At 41.8% G+C, this 23,122-nt stretch overlaps 1 protein-coding gene across 3 annotated transcripts in view; it reads left to right on the forward strand.

Annotated features, from left to right (window-relative positions):
• Positions 1 to 23,122, forward strand: part of Grem2 (gremlin 2, DAN family BMP antagonist) — a 102,047-nt gene that overhangs the window by 51,925 nt on the left and 27,000 nt on the right. Inside the window, exon 2 of one of the 3 annotated variants that reach the window (XM_085687673.2) lies at positions 22,756 to 22,969. The exons of the other annotated variants lie outside the window; for them this stretch is intronic. The gene's annotated coding sequence lies outside the window, so the exon portion shown is untranslated. The remainder of the gene's footprint in view (positions 1 to 22,755; positions 22,970 to 23,122) is intronic. 3 annotated transcript variants of the gene reach the window in all.

The following is a 23,122-nucleotide window of genomic DNA, read 5'->3' on the forward strand; positions in this document are numbered from 1 at the left end:
CCCTCATGGAAAGCATCCAAATGCAAAGTTTCTTCCAAAACTGAAGAAGACTCTGTGCTTGGAATAGCTCCACAGAAAGCACACAGAAGACAAGACACTAGCCCGATTTCAGCAGGCAACAGAATAAATCAAATTAAAGAGGATTCAGAAATGCTCAGCCCATCACAAAACACTTTTAGTGGGTTTCTTTGTCCTCAGAATTTTTTTCTCCAAAATTATTGTTGCTTTTAAATTCTGTTTTCATTCTAGTTGATCATCATGGCCCTGCTGTAGCAATCACAATGTGCTCAAATATATTAAGATTATAATTTAAACAATATAGGCTGTAACTGTTTGAAATTGTCCACTTAACTGCCTGTGGGAGTATAGCATCTGCCTTGAACTCATCTCCCTGTCAATGTGTGATGAAAACCACTGTAAATTTGTCAGCTTGTAACAAAAGTATCATTAAGATCTTTTATATTGATCCAAAAGATCACTCTTCGGTGGGAATGTGGACAAGGCGACGCTGATGTGGGGCAGAAGTGTCAGGAGCCAACTTCTGAAGACGCCTCCGAGTGTGTGCGTCCAGCTCTTCGTTTAGGGCCAGAACAATCCTCATGCACTTTTTAGAAGATGGTACATTGTGTTCTCTCCCCTTTCCCAGTGATCTCTAAGACTACCCTCGAGGGCTCGGTCACAGCACTGCTTGCCACCGGGTGCATCCTCAGGCACCCAGTCCTGAGTGGCACTGCAGAAGTGTAGGAAATTGTGCTATGGATTTCTGTGCAGATTATTAATTGGTGTGTTCACCTGAGTTCATCATGCTTCTATTTGTCCCCGATTCACTCTCTGTTTTGTTTCCAAAGTCAGTTCTGTGTGGTTGTACCCGTCAGATGGCCGCACTCTTTTCTGCAAATGGAAATCTGGACCTTCCTTTCTCTTGTTGTCTCCACATCTCTTCATCTTAGGCCCGCCTCGGCAGCTTGATGTAGCTCTTCTCCACTGCATGAGGAACCTGTACCTCCTCCCGATTGAAGCCAAGCCTTTCTGTCTCATGAGTCGCCTTCTTCTTGTGATTTTACGCTTTTCTGATGTGTGTGTGTGTGTGTGTGTGTGTAAAACCTGCCCCAGCCCTTTATAAATATAATAAAAATAACAATAAACAATATAAAAATAAATATTTTAAGGCTTTAAGTTCCTTATTTTCTATTATATCTATTGCCTTCTATTGGCAATTCTTGTTAGTTGGCAATTTTTACATGCTACTCTAGGTCACCTATTGTAAATGAACAGAGGGTATGTTACTTCTGTGTACAATACTTGAGATGCTGTGTTAAAGCAATAAGCAGACAGAGTCTATTTATCTGTCCGTAATCCTTCATTATAATAAAAGGAATACTTTACTGTCAAAAAATACCAGGGATAGTGTCAACAATATATTGCAACACATTTATAAATCCACCAAAAGAATGTCCATTTAAAAATAGACAAAAGCAGTATGCATTATGAATTCTCCATCATTCATGTCTCTGAATTTAGGTAAATCTAACAGTTACTCATTGGTAGCTGATTACGTACAAAATCCCATGGTAGAGACTATGGGAGAGGCAACGATAAGCACAAAAGCGGAATCTGCTTAAGAAAGGATGGTGCTGGCATGCCACTTGTTTGCCGGCATCATGCACAGCAAGGCACAGTTGGAGTTAAGCGCGTAATACAAATGAATTGGCAGCAGATTCTCTTTAGAGGAATCAGAGGCCTCCGTGAACAAGCTGCGGAGAAACTTACCATTGGTTAATGAACTGGTTCTGCGTTCTGTGGTCTTTATTGTGGTTTAAAGCACTAACTGGCTAATAAGCATCGCCTGGCTAATTAAACAACTGCTTTTCTGTCGAGCTTTATGTAAAGTGGTTATGCTATAGTGGATACATAATTTGTAATCGGATTTTCGTTTTATGAAATTAGTTGGCGTGGGTGACGTTGGTTTTGAATTTTGAGTCTTGCCCAATTTCTCAGAGACTTGAGAGAAATAGGAGAGAACTCGGGGTTCTGACACATTAGTTGTGTGCATGTGTGCAGATCACAGGACACAGGCTGTGTGTTAGGAAACAGGAATAAAGCACCGAGGATCACAAAGCCAATCAAGGGAAGGAGTATGGGTGGCCTTGGAAAAGGTGAAAATACAGGATGCACTCTTCCTTCTTCTAATAACAGAAACCACACTGCCTGACAACTCGGGAGTATTTCTGGTCACAGTCAGAACGTGTTAAATATGTGAATCACTCTAGTCTTGCTTCCACTAAAAAAAAGCCAATAATACAGCTTTCAGAGTCTAGTATTTTCACATTACGTAGAGTATTCCCCTTATTACTAATTTCAGAAATCATGTTAGGCCTATCATGCAGTTTTGAAATGTGATTATACAGCAATCACTTTGAAAGACCAGTGACAAGGCAGGTTCATCATAGTAAGTTTCCCTTAATGACATAGTTGGTACTTAGATCATGCATGTTTTTCAAAATGTATTTTGCTCTTAAAAATAACGTGAATTTTCTTTGATGACTGCTGGGCGCATTTTCAACCATACTTGATGATACATTAAACATGCATATTCTCCTAAGGCATAGAATAATGGTAAAGTGAGATGGTTGGGTTCAGCATAAAGCAATTCAACATGGCTCAAGAGCAAAAGCTTCTGCAACGAAGTGGGATGATCTGAGTTCCATATCTGGAACCTATATGATAGAAAGAACCAGCTTCCACAAATTGTCCTCTGACCTCCGCAAATGAGCTGTGGTCCCCCCCACATCATATATACAGAATAATTAATAATTATTTTAAAAATAAAATGCTTCAGCAAATGAAAAGGAAGTCAGGCTAACTCATTAGGAGTCTTCACAGAAGGGCTTACGTCTTCCTCGGCTCCTAGGAACTGTATTGAAAGGAGGCTACATCAAGAAGGCAATAGTTTTGTTGGGATCTCACAGAATCTGTAAAAGTAAAAAAATCATTCTTTCCCAGAAAAGATAAATAATTTTGAAGCAAACTTTAATCAGATTGTTTACTTTAATTGATATCAAAAGATTTAAAAATGAAGTTATTAAGATTCCCCCAAAATGTCTTTGTTCTAAGTAAGAGGCCTAAACAAAGTTTTACTGGAGATTAGGCTGGTTTGCAATCTTATGGCAACAATCAGAGGATTCAAATTCTGTCAAATCTGAGTGGGAAAAATATCCAAAAATTATCTGATATTATAAAGGAAAAGAATGCATCCATTTTTAAAAGTTGCTATGGAGTATCGAGCAGTACCTCTGGCTTCCACATGTTCGCAGGGATGTGACTGGGTGGTGAACATGCCTAGTCCATGGTTCCTCAGCCTGGGTACTGGTTGGCAAAGGACAGGACCCTTGCATGAAGGTGGAGACAGGTGCACTGTGGCTCATTTTCCTCCATCCCTAGCTGCTATCTTAGACAAAAGTAGGAGCCCTCCCACACTGACAACTGAAAATACCTCCAAATTGAGGGCACAGTGCCACTCAGAAGAAAACCACAGGGGCTTCAGTACAAAATTGTCTTTCCCAGGGAAGGTAGAGTTGTGGGTACCAGGGAAAGAGCAAAGGCAGTCAAAGGTTACTGCCAACTTTGTGACTGCCCAACCTAGGACTGAGGACACAGAGCAAATCCTGGGCCCACTATAATCTTTACCTTAACAGTTCCCCCAAATTTAGGAAGATTTAGCAAACTAAAATCATCTCCCTATCCTTCTTAAGAAAACACAGGGCATCAAAACGAGGAATAGTGGCATGAACCAGTAGTCCTATCTACTCAACTGGGCTGGGCAGGAGGATTGTTTTAGCCTAGGAGTTTCCTGGGTAACAGTGAAAAGTGGCCACAAAATAAAAACAAAATTAAAATGCGAATGCACACAAACACACAAACAAACACACACACAGACACACACACACACACACACACAAACCCACCATCACCACCTCCGCCATCAATGCCACCACCTCTATCACCTCCTCCATCACCACCTCCATCACCACCATCAGAAAAGAACATATAAGATAGCTCAGACGGTGAGGGTGCCTGCTGCCAAACCTTACAACATGAGTTTGGTCCCTGGAACCCATATGATGAAAGAGAGAACCAACTCCTCTAAGTTGCCCTCTTACCTCCACATGTGGGTGCCACATCAAAACAAACAAACAAATGGAAATGTTTAAGCCACCAAAACAAACAGAAATGTACTGTATCAGTTCTTCATCGCAGACCCAGCTTGAGGACTACTTCTAGAAGAATAGTCTTCACTATGCACAATTTGTAAAGAATAAATATAAATAAATCCATACCACCAGTAGAAAGCCCGAGGAATTTTGGCTCACCAAAAGTTCAACCAAACTGCAAAGCAGATCTTTCAAGAGAAACTTAACTGAAGCAGACAGGAATAAGATGAACGGAGCCAGCACAGCCTAGGAAAACAACCAATTTTGAGTGCGCTAAAGTGGCGGAGAGGACACAAGCAGAGGAGGAGTAGGAAGTGAGCAGGCAGACACTGGAGGACTTGGCAAAAGGGAACAGCCCCAGGACAAGGCCTTTCAGGCCTCAGACACTCCCAATGTTCCCAAGGCTTTGGCGTGTGGAACTGAAGAGAATGTACCAACTGAGGACTGGCCTTGCCCTGAGGTCTTTCAGTGTTCTGTGTCCATCTGGGGGCCCCTCAAGTTCATCTTCCCAGTCTGAAATCCTGGCCATTATAAACCACCTCCGTTCCTACTCAGGTTTTGAGAAAGTGTGAATGACCACCCTGCTCTTGCTCAGTGTCCTTTTGTCCAAGGAACATTTCAAAGGGGTTTATGGCCAACATATTACATTTCTCTCTGTGTTCTCACCGCAAGCAAACGTGTGCCAGCAATACCACACAAGCCCTCATTCCGTTGTTGCTTTCACCAAATAGGCCTCATTATAATAGTGGGAGAACAGAGAAGTTCTTCCTCAGGCACCCAAGAGCATCCATAACCGAGCAGCCAGACGCTCCCCTTCCCTCCCAACTACCTGTGTACTTTGAAGGAGTCCCCATCTTTTCTCGATTTACACATTATCTCATGAGCTATTTGCTGTTGATGCTATAGATGCTGGTCCTTCTGAAACACAGCTTCCTAACTAGGCAAATTGAAGCTAGCATGTTCTTCGGGAGGCAGCCCATTCACTGGCTAGTCCTCTGGCTCCTTTTTACTGACTCTCTTGGTTATTTGTGTTCCTCGCCGCTCCTCATTTGGCCGGCATTGAAGGACTAATGATTTCCCTGCCCCCTAGAAAAGCAGCACTTTAAATGCAATAAGTTAGTCTAGACAAAGAAAATTAAAGTCATTAGTAAAAAGCTTGCAAATGTCCTGTGTGGGAGGGGCCCTGTCATTACGGACCCTCGCCCAGGCTCCTGTGGTTTGCAGTGTGTACAAGACGATAGTTCTGCCTTTCCTCTCTGTAGAGGGGAATCAAATAATAGTGGGTTTCAATTATAGACATAACTGCAAGTTAGTCAGGGGCATAAGAACAGGGTGGCTGTCAGCTACGCCAAGCTAATGTCATACGACATGAAATCCTAGCACATAACAAGGGATCCTGAGGCATCCGTGTTACCACAGCCCTCACAGTCAATAAGACACCAAGACTAGCAATTAGGATGCAGACAGAACAAATATTTACATTTTGAGAAAACAAGAGGGGAGGCCTCCGCAGCAGAAGGAATCAAAAGCCACAAGGTCTCAGATGTGGGCAGGCAAAGTGTTGCTGTCAGTGTGAAGCAGGAAGGCAGAAAGGGGTTTCCAGTATTTGCAATTCAGAGAGCTAGATTCCTGGAAGATTTACAGCAGCATTGCACTTCAAGACGCTCCCCTGTCTCCAACTGCCTAGCACAGAGCCAAGTGCCCTTTTCCTCCTCCCATCCTCACCACACAGGTCTGTAGATCCTAAAGACAGGCTATCAAGTCTTTCAGAGTCTTGGAGAGCAATCAGGTCAATTTTTAAAACTGTGTAGCATCCCACACATTCGTCATGAAGGAGCCCAGTGTGGACGATCTGGAGGCTCTCTTAAATTCTTAGAAGCACAGCAGGATGTGTCTGAAGAGAGAGGTGGGCTCTTCTCTCAAAGTTTAGTAGATCTCTCTCTCCCTCCCCCTCTCGATTAAATGTTTTGAGATGATTCGTTCCTGTAATATCAGAAAAAAGAACAAAAGGATAACAAAATCCCAAGTGCTCACACACATAGGAAAGAGACTGGAAGACCTCACGCAAACCAGTGTGAACAGCTAAGGTGTTCTGGTTGCTCATACGTGTGTGGATTGTTCATGTGTATGCAAGTGAATGTGTGGGGTGCATGTGGAGGCCAGAGGCAGATATTGGATGTACTATTCAGTCACGGTCCACATTATTATTTTCTGTCTTAAGATTGGCTTTCTCATGGAACCCGGAGCTCATCATTTTCATTAGCTTGGCTGGCCAGCTAGCCTTAGGGAATCCTCCTGTCTCCGCTCACTCAGTGCTGAGAATATAGACATGTGCTGATGTGCCCATGTGTTTTAGTATTTCCTTTACTATTTACATTTTGTTGGTTCTGGAGAAAGAAACATGGAAAACTCTAATTGTAGAATAAGCATTTTACCAACTGAGCCATTGCCCAATGCATCTCCCCAGCCCAATGCATTTGGTCTTAACCAGTGTAAGATGCATCAGACTAATGGGGAACTTCAGCCAATCACATTCTGCTTAGGGTGTGTCCCCCTGGGGCCACACAAAACAAATAAAAGATCCAGGTGCACTTGCCTCTTCCTCTTTGCCCTCTGCATTCCTAGATCACTGGAACCCTGGTTTTTGTAAGTTTCCTTTCTTCTGTTTATTAAAGCTGAATATTACTTCAAGTTGGTCTGTTTAATTACAACTTCTGATCGACCACGCCCTTCATCAGACTATCAGAAGAAAGCCAATGAGGATGATAAATACGAACATGATTGTGGGAGCCTGATACTAAGGGAGAGGACTCAGTGCACATGACTTGGCTGTAAGGTGGCCAGTGAAGTGAGGCTTTCCTCCTTCAAAAATCTCCAATTCTGAAATTTTGTAGGTACCAGTTGGGGTCTCCACCCCTCCCTTTTAAATCTACACCAGCCCTTAATAGACTTCTGCTTTGCACTTGGCATCAGTATTTGAGCAGATAACTTGGGCTGCCCATGGTTTGATAGGGTTGTTTAATTTCTATAATACGGTATCTAAAACTGCTCCTTGGAAGAGATGTTTCAAAGTACTTTTAGTTCAATCTGTTATTTCCAGTTCATCTTAAAAGAGATATGCATATACAGTACCTTGACCCATTTGACAATTTGCCAATGGTTGATGTTTTATCTGACAATGTCTTTAATATAAATTCAGGTAGAGAAGAAAATGATGAGGTGTTCTGGGGACGTGGCTTGCTTGGTAAAAACACTTAGTCTGGTATGCATGAAAGCCCTGGGCTTCATCCTCAGTACCACATAAACAGCATGTGATAGTGCAGACCTTTAATCTCAGCGCTTGGGACTTACAAGAAGAAGAACCAGACATTTAAGGTCATCTTTAGCTACATAGCAAATTCTACACCATCCAGCACTGGCTCCATGAGACCTTGTCTCATGCAAACAAACAAAGAAAATCCACTAGGTGATCCACAGCCCTTTAAATCTATTTCCAGTGTGCCACATATAAGGAAAAAACCCTGCACCCATATTATCTATATTGGTGGATTCTGCTGGTGCATAAGACTCTAAAGCGAAACATTTTCAAGAGAACCAGAGGCAAGGCAGAGCCACCGGCCATTTAAGAGGTGCATCCAACCTAATCCCCTAAAACTTTTAGGGAATTTTTAAGTGATCAGAATACACTGACGGTCCAAGTAGCCACAAGGAATGACTTAACAGCCAATCCTGTTCCTTGCTCCTCTTCCTACTGGTTGACTTTCATTGTTTTGAAACCCATTCTTCCACAGATATCAATATAAGTATAGTACAAATATAAATCATTTTGAGGCTTAGTGATTATTTAGGCTTTATAGAACAAAGTTCTGTCTTTTATAGGGAATTATATCAGGGGTCAATGTCTGAAGTGAATTCTGTAAACCACCATGAGAGTCGTTCCATGAGTGATGGTGGGTAGGTATCCTGCAGGACTTGTGTGACTGTTTTTCCTCATTTTCATAATGAAGAAATAAATCCCCACAGCCCTCAGGACTTATTGAACTCCCTCTGCTGGCTTGTGTTTGTTTTGTGTTTTGGAAGTTTCACGCATATATGACATGTGTTGTGTTTATACTCATCCCTTTTATTTTCTGTTACCCCCTTCTTTTCCCTCTGGACCCCTTCTTCTCAACTAGTCCCCCAGTAGTGACAATGTTCAAAATGCCACTTGCTCCTGCAGCAACCATGACCCATGAACAGCTCCTCAGGAAGGGGTGAAGCATCATGGGTACTTCCTCTATGCAGGATGGAATGCTGAGAGGTCGATTCACTTGGTTAGGTCCTGTTCCTTCCCCTTTCCACCAGAGTTATTTCCTAAGTCTAGCACACTTCTTCCAATCTCATCCCTTGCATAAGGAGATCATTTTCCTTCTGTGTTTTCTGAGGACATGCCTTTGGGGGCGGAGCGTCTGCTCAGACACAGATTCCCTCAGCCCTACAGTGTCTCCTCCATTTTAGAGGTCAAAATCGCTAATCTTGCCCAACATGCTCTTCATTTCTTCCATTTCATGTTCCCCATAATGTTTCTTCCTTTCTGACTCTCCCCTCCTCCCCCTCAATCACTTAGGTATCTTCAGGCAGTTTCCAGTTTACACTCTAAAATGTGAATAGTGGAAAGATGAGTGGAAAGAAGGAAGGAGGCTACGGAGGAAGACTGTAACCTCCAAGGCCTATTCTAGCTGCTAGGGTAAAATATCTGGGTCTCTTTACTCTCCCACCTCTTTCCAACGGTTTAAATAAAACCTTTGTGACATTGGTATATGGATGGTATGCCTTGGCTTCTCATTCTGTTGAGTACTCAGTTCCTTTTTATCTTTCATTGTTTTGTGTGTGTGTGAGTGTGTGTGTGTGTGTGTGTGCGTGTGTGTGTGTGTGTAGATGTGCACTAGTCCATGCGGGTGCATGTGGAGGCGGGAGATTAAAGTGAGGTGTCTTCTACCAACTTCCATGTTATTTTTTTTGACACAGAGTCTCTCACTAAACCTAGAGCTCCCCAATTGGCTAGCGTCTGGCCAGTGAGTCCTTGGGATCCTTCTGTCTCCATCTTGACTGGGACTGTAGCCACCTCTGACTCCAGCTCTTGAATATCTGGGCTTTGAATTCAAGTCCTCATACCTGCACAAAGAGCACTTTACCCATGGATCCATCTCCCTCTGGTATTCCTTCTAAATGTCTTCCTCTCCATTGAAAGTTTATTATCCACTGCTTAGTCCAGATAGGAGTTTTCTCCAAGTTCATGGTTTGCTCCTGTCAAGTGTCTTCTGACACCTGAGAGATCTTTTCCCCAGGTGCATAGTCACAGATGGCTTCCAGTCTGCTGCCCTGGCCAACATTTTCTCAGTCTCCCATATTGTCAACATGTCATATCTTTCACCCTATGGAATGATAAATCAACCTGCTCCAATTGAGAAATCAAATTACACAGAATATCAGCTGCTGACTCCTGACCATAACAATTTACAAATACTCTCTTTCCTCCCAGCACATTCCCTCTGTAGTCAAAGACAAATTAACCTTGGGCCAATTTAAGGCCAACACATCTCTCTGTGTACCAGATGGTTATTCCTTCTTTCCTGCTTCCCTGTAGACCTGGCTTCAGATTTACTAATGTGATTTTATCTGTATGGGTTAAGCCTTATGCTTCAAGTTTAACCCTTGTCTCTTGTAACATGAGGGCCGGCTTGTTGGGGTTTCTGTCCCACCTGGTACCCCACAACCAGCAAGTCCCAAAGAAAATCACACATAGGACTCCATAAGATTATAAAATTGATTGGCCCATTAGCTTAGGCTTCTTGTTAACTCTTGTAGTTTATATTAACCCATTATTTTGATCTGTGTTAGCCATATGGCTTGGTACCTTTTTTAGCTGTCAGCCCACATGTTGCTTCTTTGGTGGTCTGGGCAGAAATGGTGGAGAGAGAGCTTCCTGCTTCCCAGAATTCTCCTGTTCTCATTGCATCACTTGTACTTCCTGTCTGGTTTTCCTGCCTATACTTCCTGCCTGGCCAATCAGCATTTATTTAAAATATGATTGACAGATTACAGACAAGTCTCCCTCACCATTTCCCCCTCTTTTTTTAAAAAAAAAAAACAACAAAAGAAAATATCCATAGTCCACTCAAATAAGCCTCTTTTCAAATAAATAAGTGAATAAATAATAAATTATTTCCAATGAGCCACCATTCTTGAAAGCACTATTGTTGATACATGATTTTTTTTTCTTTCCTTGTTAATCAACTTTCTCAAAATATCCTACACAGGGGCTCCAGTTCCTTGTATCCTTAGGACATTTACTGCAGTGAAATTGCTCTGATAAAGCCCCTTCACCTCTTGATTGCTGCCAAAGTAGAGCTCAGATCAGCCTTCATCTGGATTCTTTTACAACAGCTAACACACGGGGCAACACTTTCTTCAAAAATTTTCTTATACTTTGTCCCCGCTGCAGCCTCTGTTCTTTTCATGTACAAGGCCCTGGGCAAATTCTTTTTCCTTCTGCGTTCATTTTTTAGCTGTTTATTATTCTTTGGTTCCTCAAAGGTAACATTCTTATCCTATTAATGTGTTCCTTCTAATTTTTATTTTATAATCACTCCTTTTTACAGTTTTCACAAACTCATAGGAAAGGTTATGTTTAAGTATCAAAAATAAACAACAACCAAAACCTAGTTGCAAATGTTGTCTACGTCTAGACGATAAACCTTAGTTGAAATCCTAGCTCTTACATCCACACTGACCAGCTAAACAATTATGGATAAATAGCATGGTCATCTTGTTATTATTTACAATTTCTATAAAAGTAAACTTCATTTCTACTCAGACTGTTGTCATGGGGATTAACAGAGCTACTGTGTACACTAATGCAGAATATCTATCAGTTGAGGCCTGCATACTGTAAGTGCTTGCAATACCAATTTTAATCATTATTTTTTCTGATATGAAAGTCTATCATCTTTAGCAAGATTCCCTCCCTGACATTCAGATTGATGTAACTAAACAAGGTCTCCAGAGATTCAGATACAAAGAAACAAAAACAAACATGTCTTCTCTTCCTTCACATCAGTGCCCACTCATGACGGCATTCAGTTTCTCTGTTCCAAACCATATTCAGTCTCTGCGTCTCCCAGACACAAGGTCTACTCTTCTAAACATATCTCTGTGCCTCCACCAACCCATCTGGCTGTGTCCGTTCGTTCATCTCTCATTTATCTCCCTTGGATGATCACATGGGCCTCCTCACTCCTCTCATTTTTTCCCATTTCCTCTTGCATTGGCCTCTGTTCACTCCCTTCTCAGAGAAAGACTCTAGCCGTGCTGTTGAGAATGACATATGCTAATTTTTCATGATGTGCTCGCGGCCTTCCCTTTAATGTGTAAAATGAAAATGACTTCCATTTTCAAGCACAGATGTTTTTATAGCCCATCTCTCTGTTCTTGCTGTCCTCTCCCCAAACTGCCTCTCTTTGTGTCCTAATGTGCTACCAGCTGGAAAGATCCCCCTCTGTTTTGCCCGTGTCCTCACCCATCATAAGGCTGGGCTTGTTTTCCCTGTCACACACCCAAGTCATGATTGCTTTGAGGAATTGTTCACATCTAATATAAATATACCAGCATTTCCTATACATACATGTTATCCAAGATTAGCACCAGCTCTTATCTGACCTAGGTAGGAATATTTCTCTATCTGAAAGAACTTCACAAGCAACCTAAGAATGACATGTTCCCAATTAAAGTGAGCCTTTGTACAAAGGGACTGGTCTCTTTCTAGGCCAGCTTTCCAAGAATAGAGATGGACACCATCCACTGTGCCAATCTTGTCTGAGAGCTTGGGCAGCACGGCCAATCACTCACCATCCTTGCTACATCGAGTGTCTTTTCATCTACCCGGACCCTTTCCCAGTTGCTTACATATTCTCCAAACTCTCAATTCCAACCACTTCTCTACAGCACAGCAGTTGACTTTTGCTATGAGTTTTGGGGAGGCACCGGATTTTGCTGAAGTGGATTCCAATCCCTTTTTCTACTTGTAGAAAGACCCATCTACTCCCTGCCTTAGTGGTACCTCCCAGCTGTTACAAAATGTTAGGATGAAAAGTTTTAAAGGACTCCGTAAGTCATCAGGACAGTGTTGTGCTTCACGTGTGAGACACCAAGGACTTCACAGTTACTGAGTTTTCCAGTTTTATCTCCGTGTGTCTGTCATACACCCTGTCCTTCAGCTTCAAATACTTCTTCTCAATCTTTAGACCACTCAATGTCCTAATCTCTAGTATTCCATATAAAATAATATTGTGGATACGTGTTGGAATTAATTGCCTCTTCTCATTGCCCTAAGTTATTTTCCTTTTCCAAGCCTTTTCACAGCTACCTGTTCTGATTGAGACTGATCTTTATTTCTTTAATGTCTGTTCCCACGTGTCCCTCTTCCCACCTTGTCTTAATATTTTACAGTGCTATATGGCATTACCATTATTGTTCTGTTTTATAATTCCTCTGCATCACTCAAAGTTCTTTCTGGACACAGTGAGTATAGGGTTAATTAATGTTCACTGTACCATAATGTACGACAGAATCTGCCATCGTAATGAGTCGCTACTGATTAAATACATGACTACAAGTGAACTCAGAGTTAAATGTCTTGAAGTGTGTAAAGGAAACCAATGGACTCATCAGAGAGAAATGTTATGGGCAGCAACCACGCAGGTCATGAGCTTTAGCTGAAGAGGACAGAGAGCCTGGGTTTGACTCTGACCTTTGCCACTCACTAACTACCCTGTAGTAGAACTTCCCCTAACAATCTTTCCTTATTTCTACTCTACAGTGCAGATAATGGTGATAAAGGTCATGATGATGATGATAGTGAGGATGATGATGACTTTAGGCTCCGTTCCTTCATAGACCAATTAATATAAATTATATATTATCATTTGAGATAGATTAGTCTTAGGTAAATATACATTACTATTCTTTCATTCGCTGTTCTGTCAGATTGCTTTAATTATTATACAAATGAAAATAAATTGTATAACTTTTGCTAATGTCATGAGGTCATCACTAATATTTATGGAGTTAAATCTGTACAAGTGAAGGGACAGTTAAAATCGTTTAACTCAAGTCTCTCACATTTTCATCAGAGAGTGTCATTTACATTGTTCAAGACACAGTCACATGGTTTACTGGAAGCTAGTTGGTAGCAATATAAAGCCAAAACTAAAGTTCCTCCCATTGGCCTCGATTTCCAGTCACTTGGTTTGAAGAAACAGTGTGACAATTGGATTTTAAGAACAAGCACAGACAGTTTGCAGTCCATGTAGGGAAACAGACAGAGACCATGTGTGTGTAGACTGAACCTTGCCACATAACCTCACCGACTATACTATTCTCTTTCTTAATTTCTCTTGTTTTGGAGGTTTTTCTTTTCCAAAAAAAGGAGGGCTGAGTGGAAAATTATGAAATACTCTTACATTCAAATCTGATTAAAATTACAGTGACTGTAAACCCTGAGTTGAGGCGGACACATTCCCTAGGGCTGCCATGTAGCTCTGATCATGTTTAATCTCACCATTTTTGTCTAGCCTAAACTATATTGTCTTTCCCTTAGTAAGTGATATTCCAAGAAAATCAATTTTTAGTTATATCATCCATTTGTTCAAGTTCCACCAGCAGGTTAGAATAAAGAAAGGAAATCTCCATAAACTGAGGTAGAGACAGTTACGAGAACACGAACTCAAACTAGCAGTTTGTGCCAAAAGGGGGAAGAAAAAACACTATAAGGAGGAGGATATTTCTTCCTCTTATGGGAATCCAAACAAGAGTTTCTAAATGAATTTTGCTTGGTTTGAGGGAGTATTTTTTTTAATTCCACAAGTTTCTTGGTCAGAAGTTCAATTACCCAGTTATTTGTCACTAAATCTGATTGAAGACTTAACAAAACACAACAAAGCCCTTAATAACCCGGGCTCCTAGATGTCTGTCATAATGTCTGAGTTTATAGGATTGTCTATTTTTTTGCTCTGAAATTTCTTAAAACAGCAAGAACCAGAGCATTCACATCTTACTATTGTTCTCAAGCCATTGACTGTTAGTTGGTGAATGATTCTCCAGACTGGAGGAAGGGCTGATTTTTATTCTTTGTGTGCAAGGAAAAAGAATGCAACCACAAGACTGGCATTTTAGGAGCTGGGGAGTTGGCTCAGTGGATGAGAGCACTTGTTGCTCTTGTAGAGGACTGAAATTCAGTTCCCAGCTCCCAAGTCAAGTGACTCACTATTGCCTGCAACGCCATCTCTAAGGGATCTGATGCTTTCTTCTGACCTTTGTAGGCAGGCACTGACATGCCTGTTGCAGGCACTAGTGTGCACCACACACACACACAAATAATCACATAAATCTTAAAAACAAAAAGCCCTGCATTTGACTTGGAGCTTTTTACACACAGATTCTGGAAAGAATTTCCAGGCTTTCTGGTAATCACCATTGCATCACTTACTGCTGATCTTCTTACTTTCTAAGAGTCACATCATGGGAGACTGTGCTATGTCAGTGTGGTTCGGGATGAAACTCTCACTAGAAAATGAGCAATGTACACCTTGAATTGTACCTTTCCTCTACAATGGTTTTCAGGTTCATTTTTTTCTCATAAATGCCACATATGATCCTTGTGACTTTTTGTGCCATTTTTTTTTCATAAAGAGTCATATATTTTAAAGAGGAGCATTGAAAACTGAGGACATATCTGCAGGATAAATCGCTCTTCGTGTGAAGACAAGATTATCAGAGGATTCAGAGTAGGAAAGAGTCTTCGAAATCATCCTGTCTAGCCAGTCCCTTGATGACAATACTGGCCTTTCCCATTGTCTGAGAATTCAGGAATTCCTGCACGCTATAACTCTGTTTTAGTGACACACATATCACATCCGTCACACTTACGTCTTTCAGAAAGAAAGCCTCAATTGCTCTATTTAACATTGGCTGACTTAATTTATTTGATCGCAGACAGCTTTTATGGAGCCAGTATGCAGAAATTCACATTGTAAGAGGTATTGAGCTATTCTTTTTCCTTTAAAATCTTTGGGCTTGATGAGCTTGTCAAATGATCAATGACTTCTAAAATTAGAAACTTGCTTTATTTTAGGACCAGTTTCAGGTCCACTGTTCCATACATAGAAATGTAGATTAGCATTTAAGGATTATTTGTGTCCTCAGATGTGCCAAGTGGTCAAGCAGGAAAATTGGGGCCACCTCTGAGTCTGCTTCTGAAGTGATTGTCCTTACACCGGTGGCAATGACAGTGTGGGTGTCCCTACAGTAATGGAAACAAAGCTGGGACAGACTCCAAAGAAGACTCAAGGGTCCACCCCACATAATAAGGAAAGCCACTGTAAAACCCTGGACTCTGTGAATATAAATAAGTCAGATTCATGTAACTAGCTCACACCTCTAGCAGTTTCTCAAAGGTTTATTTGCAGAATTTCCTGATAGTCCTGGAATTCTGTAACTAGCAGTGTTTTGAACAAATGTGCGGTATATAAAGTCATTTTATTAACTTATTCTGTTAAATAACTGATCAATAACCCCATTCTTCTGGAAGCAACTTCCCAAAAAAGAACAGTTCCGTAGCAAGGGTCATAGGAGAAAAATGTGACAAATTTGTTATTCTAGTAAATGAGCCAATTTTTCCTGTGTTCATTGTGGTACCAAATTTTTAATGTTTTGCTATAATTTCATAAAACTGTTGACGAAAATACACAATCACCAAATTAGCAAACCTTATTAAAAAGGTAGAGCTGAGGATACAACTCAATGGTTACATCTGCCTACCATGCTAAAGTCCTGAGTTGACTCCCGACTATCACAAAATAAAAATAAAAAGGGAAGAAAGAAAGAAAGAAAGAAAAGAAGAAAAAGGAAAATAAGTCTTCTTCTTCTTCATAGTAGGGAATGCTCTGTTTGCTTGTTTGTCTGTTTGAAGTCAATCCGGTGGCTCAAATGAATTCAGCATAAGGCTCTGGATGAATGGCCTTGGCATCACTAATCCCAGCTTCGTGACCCATCGTTACCATCTCAGCCTCACCTGGAAATTTTACAGAAATCTCCTTCCCCACACCCTTCTATACAGACTGAAGGAGGGAAGGCAGTAGGTGCGATGCCATCCTTAGAAATGGCTAGATCAAAAAGAGAAGCCAATCCTACAGTTCTAGTCATATTTCACCTTAGGGCAACACTGGCTGCTGAACACAGGGATTCATCAGCTATTCCCTTCAAGAAAGCCCCAAGAGCCCCTTCACGAAGAAGCAGGAGAAAAAAGATGGAAAATAATTCAGGTTAAATGATTCTCCTTGATGTGGCTTTGGCAAAACTTGGTGCTGAGTCTGAAGCTCTACTTGGACTGAAGGAGCTGTTCTCAGGCTAGAGTCGTAAACCTCAGCAGGCAGCCTGTGGATCATTTCTCTGGCAAGGTCTCTGATGGAGAGGGAAGTGACTTGCCAGGCCACTCAGACCTGTGCTGAGGGGTCAGAGACACACATCTTCAAGTGAAAGTTTCCTTCGGCCTCTCCTTGAGCAGACCAAGATACCCATTTGGTTGCCATTACTTAGTTGTTTCAATTAATTAGTTCAGTGTAGCTGTTGTGTGGCTTTCAGGTTTGCACAGGACAAAGAAACATATATCCATTCCCTACGATATCTCAACTCATCTTTTTTCTTGTAGCCAATAATGAATCTAAAGTATTAAGATTCAGGACAGGTGAGTACGGAATGACTGGTTGGTGAAAGCCATGGTCATTAAGGATTAGAATACATTACTTTAACAAAAACAGTTGACCCTCTAACTTATGCCATCCACACAGTAAAATCCAATCCCAGAAATTTCAAATTCCTATGAGAAGTCTCATTATTTGAGAGGCAACCCCATTCTTTAGGCAAATCTAATATCCAGGTACACATTTCAATAAAAATCAATCTCCCATAAGTCTTTGTCTTCTTGGATATAATAAAGGAATAAAAAACTTGCTTCTAAGAGTTAAATGAAATTTTAGAAACTTAGCATTGAGAAACAGGTCTTATGTTTTCACCCAAGTTTGTGAGCCTCTCTCCAAAAATCACTTTCAAGGTTGTCTGCTTTGTTTTAACTTTCTGAAACTTTGTATTCCTCTGCTAGTAAGAAAGCAGACAAATAAAGACAGTGATTTCTACGTAGTGTATACTGAAGTTAAAGGGGTAGAATTTTGACAGTTTTCCATTTGAGTTTTGTCTCTACAGCCTAGTGGCCATGTGGTCCTAGTCATGCAATGAAAGCCTCAGTGTGTCCCTCTACACACGATGGGGAGTGGAGATCATGGACATTGCATACTGGCTCTAGAACAGACACTGGATAAGCAAGCTTGTTCCAGTGAGTTCCTTTCACACTCCACTCCTGCTGCTACACTTGTCTTTCATTGCCTTTCATTGCCTCCTCCTCCTCCTCCTCCTCCTCCTCCTCCTCCTCCTCCTCCTCCTCGGGTCTGTGAGAAACACATCGACACATAACACCCTGTATGCCATCAACAGAAAGGCAGAATCAAAAGTATTAATTTCTCCATTGGGTGTCCTAATCCTAAGAGCAAGCATGCGTGTGTGCCCACGCGTGTGTGTATGTGTGTCTGTTTTTGCTGGAGTATACATTAAGAATATTTCAAAACCAGAGACATTAAAATTAATAGTAATCTACTACAAGGATGCAGAATTGTTCCAGCTGTGGACATGCGGCATTATTTTCAAGACTTACAGTGGACACTATAAATTCTTTCAAATTCAAAATAGTGATATAGGAAGATAACTGTGCACCTTCTGAAAACTATTGCAATTATGCTTCATCTCCCCTCATACAATGCAGTGACATTTTGAGCTGAGGAGTTGACTCTCTGGGTCAGTGCTTGCTTGTACAATGGGACTATGAGTTCAGAAGCAACATAAAACTTGACCTGGATGAGCATATCTGTCATGCCAGTGGCCCAATAGTGAGATAGAAGGAAGAGATAGGAGAATTCCCTGGAAGCTCTGTCCTGGCTAATGTGATTATGAACAAGAGACCTTGTCTCAAACAAGGTGGAAGTGAGGCTTGACAACTAGTGTGGTTCTCTGCCCTCCACATATGTGCCACGGCACACACATGCACACACATACACACACACACACACACACACATGAGAGAGAGGGAGAGAGAGAGAGAGAGAATAAGAGAAATGGAGAGAGCGAGTAAGAGCTAAACTAGCATTTCACATTGTCCTTCTGAGATAGGTGAAAGGATTAAGGACAAATTCAGAACAGAACTGACCAACAAGTTATGGGTATAGAGGAGAGAACTGGAGGATGTACCCTCTCCCTAAAGTGGGCTTCCTTTCATTTTCCTACTCAACAGCTCCTTTTTGGCTTATCTTACTTTATTTCTCAACCATTTCTCTAGTGTGGATCATGCAGACTACATTTAGTAAGTACTGCTTAGCTAGTGGAATATCAGTTAATAGGGTTAAAAGGTAACAAGATAGCTGACCCCATGGCAGAAGCTCAGATTTCTCTCCAACCAGCACATGCTAAGCCATGTCTTCATAGGCCTGGAGAAGCAGTTTAGAAATACTCTTTTTAACTGGCAACACCCGCATCCATCCCCTAACTGTCTGAAAATACTCAAGAGCCTTTGCTCAAGCACAATTTTCTTCTTGACCACTGAAAGAACAAAGTGCATCTTTCTAGTAGATGCTATTGAAGGCATGTCCACATAAGTACGGAGATTTGGAATCTCCTCAAAGACAAGCGGGAGCCAGAGAGTGCCTGGTAGCTCAGTAATAGAATATTTAAATCAAAGTTCTTCTTGGGAGGGGTCCAAGTTAGAGAAGAAGCAGGAGTAACCAGATCCTGGTTACGGCACTGAGAGCGGCAGCTGTGCTGAGGGCCCTTTGGACCGCTTGACTGCACAGCCCAGCAAGCCAGGGAGAGCACGGCTTTAAATGCCTGTTGGATTAGTGATAAAGGCAGAATGGAGGCTGGATTTGCTTTCATTTCTGCAGAAACTAGCACATTAAAGTCAGGTGCTATTTGTAAGAAAGGCCTTAATTTTGGCAAAATGATCAGCCCCAAACCTTGCCTCTCATGTATCTGCTGTTGTGACAAGATTATAAAATACAACTTCCACTTCTTCCAAGTTAATGCTTCTACATTTTTTGGTGCCAGAATCATGTTAGAGAAGTGTGGTATACAAAATGTGCCCCCTCCAAATATGTCTACACCCTGATACCTGAAAACTCTGCATATATTAACTTAAGGGGCAAACTTGACTCTGCAGTTGTGATTAAGTTGGAGACTTTGAGTTGGGAGATTATTCTAAATCTTACAGGTGAGTCTGATATAGACTCATAGATCCTTTAAGGAAAGTGAATTGTCTGGGCTGTGGTCAGAAAAATGTGTGGTAATAAAATAAGAGGCGCTCTGTATCACCTCTTAAGAACTTCACTTGAGCTGGCATAGTGTTGCAGTCCTGGAATCTCAGCACATGGAAGGTAGAAAAGTGGGATTAAGAATTTGAAGTTAGCCTTTGGTCTAGAATGAGAACACATCAAAGGTGTGTGTGTGTGTGTGTGTGTGTGTGTGTGTGTCTGAGAGAGAGAGAGAGAGAGAGAGAGAGAGAGAGAGAGAGAGAGAGAGAGAGGACAAATACAAGAAAAGGGAGTGAAAATAATTTCAATTTAAAAGCAAAGTTAATTAAAGTAAAAGAATGAGCAGATGGTTTTCTCTGTTCGTTTTAGGAAAAGGAACTAGAGGACCAAGAGCAAACAATGTGAGTAGTCCTCAGAACCTGGAAAAGGCAAGGAAACATATTCCCTTGGAAGGTCACAGCTCCGTTGAACACCTTGGATTTAGCTCAGTGAGACCCTTGCCAGATTTCCAAGACAGAGAACCCTAACATCATCTGTCTGTAATGTGTTCAGTGAGCAAACTTGTAGTCCTTAGCTATGGCAGGAACAGGAAGTGACAGCAGTAGGAATTAGAAGCAAAGCCCTTGGTATAGCCATTCATTCTAGAAAACTCCTTCCTGGTCCCAGGCTTAAAGCCAGGTGTGGTAGTTTGAATGTAACTGCCCCCCACCCCCAATCCCATAATCTCATAGTGAGTGGTGCCCTTAGGAAGCATGGCTTTGTTGGAGTGGGTATGATCTTGTTAGAGGAAGTGTGTCACTGTGGGAGCAGACTTTGAGGTTTCTTATGCTCAGGATACCACCCAGTGAGTCAGTCAACTTCCTGTTGTCACTAAGTCAAGATGTAAGGCTCCAGCACCACATCTACCTGCATGCCACAGTGCCCCCTGCCATGACGACAATTGACTGAACCTCTAAAACTATAAGCAAACCTCCTCAATTAAATATTTTCCTTTATAAGAGTTGCTGTGGTCATGGTGCCCCTTCACAGCAACTGAAACCCAAACTAAGGCAGAAGTTGGTACCAGGAGTAGGGTATTGCTGTCATAGGCCTGACCATGGCTTTGATTGAAATAATATGAACTTTGGGACTGCGGATGGGACTGCGAATTAGAGAAGTAGTTGGATGCATTAAGTGCTGCTTAACGGGCCATCCTAATAGGAGCATGGAAGACAGTGGTGTTGCGTGCGATTTGATGAACTGTGGGGGACTACCTCAAGAACCTTTGTGAAGAATTTTAGCATGTTGCCTAGAAATCATTCTTGTGATATCTTGGTAAAGGAATTGGCTGCCTTTTGCTCTTGTCCAAAGACTCTTCCTGATGCTAAAGTGAAGAGTTTTGGATTAATTCTGTTGGCAGAAGAAATCTCAAAACAGCCTAGTATAAACTGTCATATGGATATTAGTGGTAACTATAATGAAAGGAGCTGAGTAAAGAAAAATATTTGAGGAGAAAAGGAGCACTGGAAAGTGGAACAGAGCTAAATCTTCTGTTCAAGGAGATAAACAGATTAAGAAATAGAATAAAGGAAGTGGTGGTCTCAGGCAACGTTGGCGCATGCCTTTAATCCTAGCACTCCAGAGGCAGAGGCAGGCAGATCTCTGTGAGTTCAAGGCTAACCTGGTCTACAGGGCAAGTTTCACAAAAGCCAAGCTTAGGCAATGAAAGACAGAAAATTGGTGAAGATGTAATTAAACAAGGAGGTCGTGTTCCAACCCCAGTAAGTCACAGACCTTGACATCTTTGGTCATGTGATTCTGGTTTTAGAGTTAAGGATAGAAGAAACAAGTTAAGATCTTGTGTTCCGATTAGCTGGGGCTGAAGAATCAGCTGTGATTAGCAAGACAACAGAACTGCAAAAGCAAATTTTGCTTTGCTGGGATACTTGATGCTAGTCGGCTGGAGCTAAGAAATTAGCAGTGATTAAGAAGAGACTAACATCACTGAGGTGAAACATTCTGAGAAGAGCTTTCTGAGAGCACAGAGAAGCTGTGTTCCAGAGGCAGCCAAGGTTGTACCTCCTGCTGGCAGTTGGACTTGGTAATGTGTAAGCGTCACCCAGGTGGTACTGGTTTTGATGGCATGAAGGGGTCATGGGATGCAGCCTCGAGAAGACAGGAAACGGCATTGGTGAAGGTGCAGCCCCAGTGGCAGTTGAAGGCAGTTGAAGGGATCATGAAAAGAAGTCGAGACTTGGTACCATGAAAAAAGCCTATGAGAGGCCATTCATGAAAGTGCAGTCCAGTTGCAGCAGAAGACCCCAGCATTGTGGAGATGCCAGTACCATGGAATGACCACCAGGAACAACCGTAGCAGTGGAGTGGAGCCAGCTGGAGCCTAGAAGACAAGCCGTGTGTGCTGCAGAGGGCAGAGCTGGGGCCGTGTCCCGTACCCTTTGGAGGAGTTTGGAAGATAGGGAGTGAATCCCAGACATAGGACAGTTGAAATTTTGTAATTATCCTAGATATTGGAGATTCCAGAGCTGTGGGGTGCCTGCTGAGGAGAGCCGCTAATAGAGAACCAGCCCAAGGGAAAGAATTGTGTTCCAGTCAGTAAAGCTGAATGGAATTGGAGATATGGAGTGCATCTCGACAACAGACATGGAGATGCAGAATTTGGAGTTTGCTCAACTGGTTTTGGTCTTGCCTTGGTGTAGTATTTCCTCACTATGTCCTTTCCTTATGTTTTGGAGTGGTAATGTATATCCTATGCCACTCTATGTTGAAAGGATGTGATCTGCTTTCTGATTTGACTTTACATGGGATTCTTGTTAAGAGACTATATGAATCTCAGAAGAGACTTTTAACTTTGGATTTTAAACATTGCTGAGACTGTGATAGACTATGGGGACTTTTGAAATTGGACTAAATACATTTTCCATTATGATATTGTTAAAGGCTTATAGGGGCCAGGGAGTGAAATGTGGTGTTTGAATGTATTTGACACCCATAGACTCATAAGGAGAGGCACTATTAGGAGGGAAGTGTGGCCTTGTTAGAGGAAGGGTAGTCTTGTTGGAGGAGGCTGAATGACACACACCTTTTCTTTTCTTTTTTAGGACACACGCCTTTAATTCACACCTTGAGGCTGGAGGGCACATCTTTAACCTGAATCACACCTTCTGTTGGAAGTGTGTCCGTATGGGGGTGGACTTTGCGATCTTTTACTCAAGTTTCACTCAGTCATGTTTTTCTTTTTTAATTCCTGTGTTCCATAAGCAAATCAAAAGACAGTGAACTAAATTGCAAAAAAGTGATTTGTAGGCTACAGAGGTGAGTCAGTGGTTAAACACTTTCTATTTAAGCATGAGGACCAGAGTTCAGATCCCCAGCAGCCATGTGAAAGTCAGGCGTGCAGGATGGCTTACCTGAGAAAGTGCCAGGGGGTTCCCAGGGTGGGTAAGCTAACTGCTTAAACTAGCCAAA

The sequence above is a fragment of the Myodes glareolus genome, chromosome 5, assembly GCF_982192425.1.
Source record: "Myodes glareolus chromosome 5, mMyoGla1.1, whole genome shotgun sequence".
Taxonomy (NCBI): Eukaryota; Metazoa; Chordata; class Mammalia; order Rodentia; family Cricetidae; genus Myodes; species Myodes glareolus.